Source organism: Phalangium opilio, unplaced genomic scaffold, assembly GCF_054372755.1.
Source record: "Phalangium opilio isolate 3A_F unplaced genomic scaffold, DU_Popi_V2 ptg000037l_1, whole genome shotgun sequence".
Taxonomy (NCBI): Eukaryota; Metazoa; Arthropoda; class Arachnida; order Opiliones; family Phalangiidae; genus Phalangium; species Phalangium opilio.
In genome coordinates this window covers 1,471,225-1,480,218 of record NW_028324160.1, presented here as the reverse complement: position 1 = coordinate 1,480,218, position 8,994 = coordinate 1,471,225, and the positions used below count along the sequence as shown (strand labels likewise).

The 8,994-nt window shown below is 45.1% G+C and overlaps 1 non-coding gene across 1 annotated transcript; it reads left to right on the top strand.

Moving 5' to 3' along the window:
* The first annotated feature begins 3,811 nt into the window (after positions 1-3,811).
* Positions 3,812-3,884, top strand: TRNAG-GCC (transfer RNA glycine (anticodon GCC)). Its single transcript has one exon. It is a non-coding gene; the product is annotated as a tRNA-Gly (tRNA).
* Positions 3,885-8,994: the final 5,110 nt, after the last annotated feature.

The following is an 8,994-nucleotide window of genomic DNA, read 5'->3' as shown; positions in this document are numbered from 1 at the left end:
GCGCAATAGTTAGCGCGTTCGGCTGTTAACCGAAAGTTTGGTGGTTCGAGCCCACCCGGGACGGTGTTGTGATATCTCAAATGTAACGTAAAAATCCAAAATTTTTCCACAATACCTGACGAACATTTAATTTTTGGGCTTCCGTTGCGCAATGGTCAGCGCGTTCGGCTGTTAATCGAAAGGTTGGTGGTTCGAGCCCAACCGGGAGCGGTGTTGTGAGTACTCAAATGTAACGTAAAAATTCAAAGTTTTTCCACAATACCTGACGAACATTTAATTTTTGGGGTTCCGTTGCGCAATGGTTAGCGCGTTCAGCTGTTAATAGAAAGGTTGGTGGTTCGAGCCCACTCGGGAGCGGTGTTGTGAGATCTCAAATGTAATGTAAAAATCGAAAGTTTTTCCACAATACCTGACGACCATATGTTTTCTGAGCTTCCATGGCTCAATGGTTAGCGCGTTCGGCCTGTTAATCGAAAGGTTGGTGGTTTGAGCCCAACCGGGAGCGGTGTTGTGAGATCTCAAATGTAACGTAAAAATTCAAAGTTTTTCCACAATACCTGACGAACATTTAATTTTTCGTCTTCCGTTGCGCAATGGTTAGCGCGTTCGGCTGTTAACCGAAAGTTTGGTGGTTCGAGCCCACCCGGGACGGTGTTGTGAGATCTCAAATGTAACGTAAAAATCCAAAATTTTTCCACAATACCTGACGAACATTTAATTTTTGGGCTTCCGTGCCGCAATGGTCAGCGCGTTCGGCTGTTAATCGAAAGGTTGGTGGTTCGAGCCCAACCGGGAGCGGTGTTGTGAGATCTCAAATGTAACGTAAAAATTCAAAGTTTTTCCACAATACCTGACGAACATTTAATTTTTGGGGTTCCGTTGCGCAATGGTTAGCGCGTTCAGCTGTTAATAGAAAGGTTGGTGGTTCGAGCCCACTCGGGAGCGGTGTTGTGAGATCTCAAATGTAACGTAAAAATCCAAAGTTTTTCCACAATACCTGACGAACATTTAATTTTTGGGCTTCCATTGCGCAATGGTTAGCGCGTTCGGGTGTTAACCGAAAGGTTGGTGGTTCGAGCCCATCCGGGAGCGGTGTTGTGAGGTCTCAGATGTAACGTAAAATGTCAGAGTATTTCCACAATACCGGACGACCATTTATTTTCTGAGCTTCCATGGCTCAATGGTTAGCGCGTTCGGCTGTTAATCGGAAGGTTGGTGGTTCGAGCCCAACCGGGAGCGGTGTTGTGAGATCTCCAATGTAACGTAAAAATTCAAAGTTTTTCCACAATACCTGACGAACATTTAATTTTTGGGGTTCCGTTGCGCAATGGTTAGCGCGTTCAGCTGTTAATAGAAAGGTTGGTGGTTCGAGTCCACTCGGGAGCGGTGTTGTGAGATCTCAAATGTAACGTAAAAACCAAAAGTTTTTCCACAATACCTGACGACCATATGTTTTCAGAGCTTCCATGGCTCAATGGTTAGCGCGTTCGGCTGTTAATCGAAAGGTTGGTGGTTCGAGCCCAACCGGGAGCGGTGTTGTGAGATCTCAAATGTAACGTAAAAATTCAAAGTTTTTCCACAATACCTGACGAACATTTAATTTTTGGGCTTCCGTTGCGCAATGGTTAGCGCGTTCAGCTGTTAAAAGAAAGGTTGGTGGTTCGAGCCCATCCGGGAGCGGTGTTGTGAGATCTCAGATGTAACGTAAAAAGTCAAAGTTTTTCCACAATACCTGACGACCATTTAATTTTTGGGCTTCTTTGGCTTCATGGTTAGCGCGTTCGGATGTTAAACAAAAGGTTGGTGGTTCGGGCCCACCCGGGTGCGGTGTTGTGAAGTTTCAAATGTAACGTAAAAAGCCAAAGTTTTTCCACAATACCTGACGAACATTTAATTTTTCGTCTTCCGTTGCGCAATGGTTAGCGCGTTCGGCTGTTAACCGAAAGTTTGGTGGTTCGAGCCCACCCGGGACGGTGTTGTGAGATCTCAAATGTAACGTAAAAATCCAAAATTTTTCCACAATACCTGACGAACATTTAATTTTTGGGCTTCCGTTGCGCAATGGTCAGCGCGTTCGGCTGTTAATCGAAAGGTTGGTGGTTCGAGCCCAACCGGGAGCGGTGTTGTGAGATCTCAAATGTAACGTAAAAATTCAAAGTTTTTCCACAATACCTGACGAACATTTAATTTTTGGGGTTCCGTTGCGCAATGGTTAGCGCGTTCAGCTGTTAATAGAAAGGTTGGTGGTTCGAGCCCACTCGGGAGCGGTGTTGTGATATCTCAAATGTAACGTAAAAATCAAAAGTTTTTCCACAATACCTGACGACCATATGTTTTCTGAGCTTCCATGGCTCAATGGTTTGCGCGTTCGGCTGTTAATCGAAAGGTTGGTGGTTCGAGCCCAACCGGGAGCTGTGTTGTGAGATCTCAAATGTAACGTAAAAATTCAAAGTATTTCCACAATACCTGACGAACATTTAATTTTTGGGCTTCCGTTGCGCAATGTTTAGCGCGTTCAGCTGTTAAAAGAAAGTTTGGTGGTTCGAGCCCACTCGGGAGCGGTGTTGTGAGATCTCAAATGTAACGTAAAAATCCAAAGTTTTTCCACAATACCTGACGAACATTTAATTTTTGGGCTTCCATTGCGCAATGGTTAGCGCGTTCGGGTGTTAACCGAAAGGTTGGTGGTTCGAGCCCATCCGGGAGCGGTGTTGTGAGGTCTCAGATGTAACGTAAAATGTCAGAGTATTTCCACAATACCGGACGACCATTTATTTTCTGAGCTTCCATGGCTCAATGGTTAGCGCGTTCGGCTGTTAATCGGAAGGTTGGTGGTTCGAGCCCAACCGGGAGCGGTGTTGTGAGATCTCAAATGTAACGTAAAAATTCAAAGTTTTTCCACAATACCTGACGAACATTTAATTTTTGGGGTTCCGTTTCGCAATGGTTAGCGCGTTCAGCTGTTAATAGAAAGGTTGGTGGTTCGAGCCCACTCGGGAGCGGTGTTGTGAGATCTCAAATGTAACGTAAAAATCAAAAGTTTTTCCACAATACCTGACGAACATTTAATTTTTGGGCTTCCATTGCGCAATGGTTAGCGCGTTCGGGTGTTAACCGAAAGGTTGGTGGTTCGAGCCCACCCGGGAGCGATGTTGTGAGATCTCAAATGTAACGTAAAAATCAAAAGTTTTTCCACAATACCTGACGACCATATGTTTTCTGAGCTTCCATGGCTCAATGGTTAGCGCGTTCGGCTGTTAATCGAAAGGCTGGTGGTTCGAGCCCAACCGGGAGCGGTGTTGTGAGATCTCAAATGTAACGTAAAAATTCAAAGTTTTTCCACAATACCTGACGAACATTTAATTTTTGGGCTTCCGTTGCGCAATGGTTAGCGCGTTCAGCTGTTAAAAGAAAGTCTGGTGGTTCGAGCCCACTCGGGAGCGGTGTTGTGAGATCTCAAATGTAACGTAAAAATCCAAAGTTTTTCCACAATACCTGACGAACATTTAATTTTTGGGCTTCCATTGCGCAATGGTTAGCGCGTTCGGGTGTTAACCGAAAGGTTGGTGGTTCGAGCCCATCCGGGAGCGGTGTTGTGAGGTCTCAGATGTAACGTAAAATGTCAGAGTATTTCCACAATACCTGACGAACATTTAATTTTTGGGGTTCCGTTGCGCAATGGTTAGCGCGTTCAGCTGTTAATAGAAAGGTTGGTGGTTCGAGCCCACTCGGGAGCGGTGTTGTGAGATCTCAAATGTAACGTAAAAATCCAAAGTTTTTCCACAATACCTGACGGCCATTTATTTTCTGAGCTTCCATGGCTCAATGGTTAGCGCGTTCGGCTGCCAATCGAAAGGTTGGTGGTTCGAGCCCATCCGGGAGCGGTGTTGTGAGATCTCAGATGTAACGTAAAACGTCAAAGTTTTTCCACAATACCTGACGACCATTTAATTTTTGGGCTTCTTTGGCTTCATGGTTAGCGCGTTCGGATGTTAAACAAAAGGTTGGTGGTTCGGGCCCACCCGGGTGCGGTGTTGTGAAGTTTCAAATGTAACGTAAAAAGCCAAAGATTTTCCACAATACCTGACGAACATTTAAATTTTCGTCTTCCGTTGCGCAATAGTTAGCGCGTTCGGCTGTTAACCGAAAGTTTGGTGGTTCGAGCCCACCCGGGACGGTGTTGTGATATCTCAAATGTAACGTAAAAATCCAAAATTTTTCCACAATACCTGACGAACATTTAATTTTTGGGCTTCCGTTGCGCAATGGTCAGCGCGTTCGGCTGTTAATCGAAAGGTTGGTGGTTCGAGCCCAACCGGGAGCGGTGTTGTGAGATCTCAAATGTAACGTAAAAATTCAAAGTTTTTCCACAATACCTGACAACATTTAATTTTTGGGGTTCCGTTGCGCAATGGTTAGCGCGTTCAGCTGTTAACAGAAAGGTTGGTGGTTCGAGCCCACTCGGGAGCGGTGTTGTGAGATCTCAAATGTAATGTAAAAATCGAAAGTTTTTCCACAATACCTGACGACCATATGTTTTCTGAGCTTCCATGGCTCAATGGTTAGCGCGTTCGGCCTGTTAATCGAAAGGTTGGTGGTTTGAGCCCAACCGGGAGCGGTGTTGTGAGATCTCAAATGTAACGTAAAAATTCAAAGTTTTTCCACAATACCTGACGAACATTTAATTTTTCGTCTTCCGTTGCGCAATGGTTAGCGCGTTCGGCTGTTAACCGAAAGTTTGGTGGTTCGAGCCCACCCGGGACGGTGTTGTGAGATCTCAAATGTAACGTAAAAATCCAAAATTTTTCCACAATACCTGACGAACATTTAATTTTTGGGCTTCCGTTGCGCAATGGTCAGCGCGTTCGGCTGTTAATCGAAAGGTTGGTGGTTCGAGCCCAACCGGGAGCGGTGTTGTGAGATCTCAAATGTAACGTAAAAATTCAAAGTTTTTCCACAATACCTGACGAACATTTAATTTTTGGGCTTCTTTGGCTTCATGGTTAGCGCGTTCGGATGTTAAACAAAAGGTTGGTGGTTCGGGCCCACCCGGGTGCGGTGTTGTGAAGTTTCAAATGTAACGTAAAAAGCCAAAGATTTTCCACAATACCTGACGAACATTTAAATTTTCGTCTTCCGTTGCGCAATAGTTAGCGCGTTCGGCTGTTAACCGAAAGTTTGGTGGTTCGAGCCCACCCGGGACGGTGTTGTGATATCTCAAATGTAACGTAAAAATCCAAAATTTTTCCACAATACCTGACGAACATTTAATTTTTGGGCTTCCGTTGCGCAATGGTCAGCGCGTTCGGCTGTTAATCGAAAGGTTGGTGGTTCGAGCCCAACCGGGAGCGGTGTTGTGAGATCTCAAATGTAACGTAAAAATTCAAAGTTTTTCCACAATACCTGACAACATTTAATTTTTGGGGTTCCGTTGCGCAATGGTTAGCGCGTTCAGCTGTTAACAGAAAGGTTGGTGGTTCGAGCCCACTCGGGAGCGGTGTTGTGAGATCTCAAATGTAATGTAAAAATCGAAAGTTTTTCCACAATACCTGACGACCATATGTTTTCTGAGCTTCCATGGCTCAATGGTTAGCGCGTTCTGCTGTTAATCGAAAGGTTGGTGGTTCGAGCCCAACCGGGAGCGGTGTTGTGAGATCTCAGATGTAACGTAAAACGTCAAAGTTTTTCCACAATACCTGACGACCATTTAATTTTTGGGCTTCTTTGGCTTCATGGTTAGCGCGTTCGGATGTTAAACAAAAGGTTGGTGGTTCGGGCCCACCCGGGTGCGGTGTTGTGAAGTTTCAAATGTAACTTAAAAAGCCAAAGTTTTTCCACAATACCTGACGAACATTTAATTTTTGGGCTTCCATTGCGCAATGGTTAGCGCGTTCGGGTGTTAACCGAAAGGTTGGTGGTTCGAGCCCACTCGGGAGCGGTGTTGTGAGATCTCAAATGTAACGTAAAAATCCAAAGTTTTTCCACAATACCTGACGAACATTTAATTTTTGGGGTTCCGTTGCGCAATGGTTAGCGCGTTCAGCTGTTAATAGAAAGGTTGGTGGTTCGAGCCCACTCGGGAGCGGTGTTGTGAGATCTCAAATGTAACGTAAAAATTGAAAGTTTTTCCACAATACCTGACGACCATATGTTTTCTGAGCTACCATGGCTCAATGGTTAGCGCGTTCGGCTGTTAATCGAAAGGTTGGTGGTTCGAGCCCAACCCCGAGCGGTGTTGTGAGATCTCAAATGTAATGTAAAAATTCAAAGTTTTTCCACAATACCTGACGAACATTTAATTTTTGGGCTTCCGATGCGCAATGGTTAGCGCGTTCAGCTGTTAAAAGAAAGTTTGGTTGTTCGAGCCCACTCGGGAGCGGTGTTGTGAGATCTCAAATGTAACGTAAAAATCCAAAGTTTTTCCACAATACCTGACGAACATTTAATTTTTGGGGTTCCGTTGCGCAATGGTTAGCGCGTTCAGCTGTTAATAGAAAGGTTGGTGGTTCGAGCCCACTCGGGAGCGGTGTTGTGAGATCTCAAATGTAACGTAAAAATTTAAAGTTTTTCCACAATACCTGACGAACATTTAATTTTTGGGCTTCCATTGCGCAATGGTTAGCGCGTTCGGGTGTTAACCGAAAGGTTGGTGGTTCGAGCCCATCCGGGAGCGGTGTTGTGAGGTCTCAGATGTAACGTAAAATGTCAGAGTATTTCCACAATACCTGACGAACATTTAATTTTTGGGGTTCCGTTGCGCAATGGTTAGCGCGTTCAGCTGTTAATAGAAAGGTTGGTGGTTCGAGCCCAACGGGAGCGGTGTTGTGAGATCTCAAATGTAACGTAAAAATCAAAAGTTTTTCCACAATACCTGACGACCATATGTTTTCTGAGCTTCCATGGCTCAATGGTTAGCGCGTTCGGCTGTTAATCGGAAGGTTGGTGGTTCGAGCCCAACCCCGAGCGGTGTTGTGAGATCTCAAATGTAACGTAAAAATTCAAAGTTTTTCCACAATACCTGACGAACATTTAATTTTTGGGGTTCCGTTGCGCAATGGTTAGCGCGTTCAGCTGTTAATAGAAAGGTTGGTGGTTCGAGCCCACTCGGGAGCGGTGTTGTGAGATCTCAAATGTAACGTAAAAATCCAAAGTTTTTCCACAATACCTGACGAACATTTAATTTTTGGGCTTCCATTGCGCAATGGTTAGCGCGTTCGGGTGTTAACCGAAAGGTTGGTGGTTCGAGCCCATCCGGGAGCGGTGTTGTGAGGTCTCAGATGTAACGTAAAATGTCAGAGTATTTCCACAATACCTGACGACCATATGTTTTCTGAGCTTCCATGGCTCAATGGTTAGCGCGTTCGGCTGTTGATTGAAAGGTTGGTGGTTCGAGCCCAACCGGGAGCGGTGTTGTGAGATCTCAAATGTAACGAAAAAATTCAAAGTTTTTCCACAATACCTGACGAACATTTAATTTTTGGGCTTCCATTGCGCAATGGTTAGCGCGTTCGGCTGTTGATTGAAAGGTTGGTGGTTCGAGCCCATCCGGGAGCGGTGTTGTGAGGTCTCAGATGTAACGTAAAATGTCAGAGTATTTCCACAATACCGGACGACCATTTATATTCTGAGCTTCCATGGCTTAATGGTTAGCGCGTTCGGCTGTCAATCGAAAGGTTTGGTGTTCGAGCCCATCCGGGAGCGGTGTTGAGAGATCTCAGATGTAACGTAAAAATTCAAAGTTTTTCCACAACACCTGACGACCATTTAATTTTTGGGCTTCTTTGGCTCCATGGTTAGCCCGTTCGGATGTTAAAGAAAAGGTTGTTGGTTCAGGCCCACCCGGGTGCGGTGTTGTGAAGTTTCAAATGTAACGTAAAAAGCCAAAGTTTTTCCACAATACCTGACGAACATTTAATTTTGGGCTTCCGTGTTGCAATGGTTAGCGCGTTCAGCTGTTAATCGAAAGGTTGGTGGTTCGAGCCCACCCGGGAGCGGTGTTGTTAGGTCTCAGATGTGACGTAAAAAGTCAAAGTTTTTCCACAATACCTGACGAACATTTAATTTTTGGGGTTCCGTTGCGCAATGGTTAGCGCGTTCAGCTGTTAATAGAAAGGTTGGTGGTTCGAGCCCACCAGGGAGCGGTGTTGTGAGATCTCAGATTTAACGTAAAAATTCAAAGTTTTTCCACAACACCTGACGACCATTTAATTTTTGGGCTTCTTTGGCTCCATGGTTAGCCCGTTCGGATGTTAAAGAAAAGGTTGGTGGTTCAGGCCCACCCGGGTGCGGTGTTGTGAAGTTTCAAATGTAACGTAAAAAGCCAAAGTTTTTCCACAATACCTGACGAACATTTAATTTTGGGCTTCCGTGTTGCAATGGTTAGCGCGTTCAGCTGTTAATCGAAAGGTTGGTGGTTCGAGCCCACCCGGGAGCGGTGTTGTTAGGTCTCAGATGTGACGTAAAAAGTCAAAGTTTTTCCACAATACCTGACGAACATTTAATTTTTGGGGTTCCGTTGCGCAATGGTTAGCGCGTTCAGCTGTTAATAGAAAGGTTGGTGGTTCGAGCCCACCAGGGAGCGGTGTTGTGAGATCTCAAATGTAACGTAAAAATTCAAAGTTTTTCCACAATACCTGACGAACATTTAATTTTTGGGGTTCCGTTGCGCAATGGTTAGCGCGTTCAGCTGTTAATAGAAAGGTTGGTGGTTCGAGCCCAACCGGGAGCGGTGTTGTGAGATCTCAAATGTAACGTAAAAATTCAAAGTTTTTCCACAATAACTGACGAACATTTAGTTTTTGGGCTTCCATTGCGCAATGGTTGGCGCGTTTGGGTGTTAACCGAAAGGTTGGTGGTTCGAGCCCATCCGGGAGCGGTGTTGTGAGGTCTCAGATGTAACGTAAAATGTCAGAGTATTTCCACAATACCGGACGACCATATGTTTTCTGAGCTTCCATGGCTCAATGGTTAGCGCGTTCGGCTGTTGATTGAAAG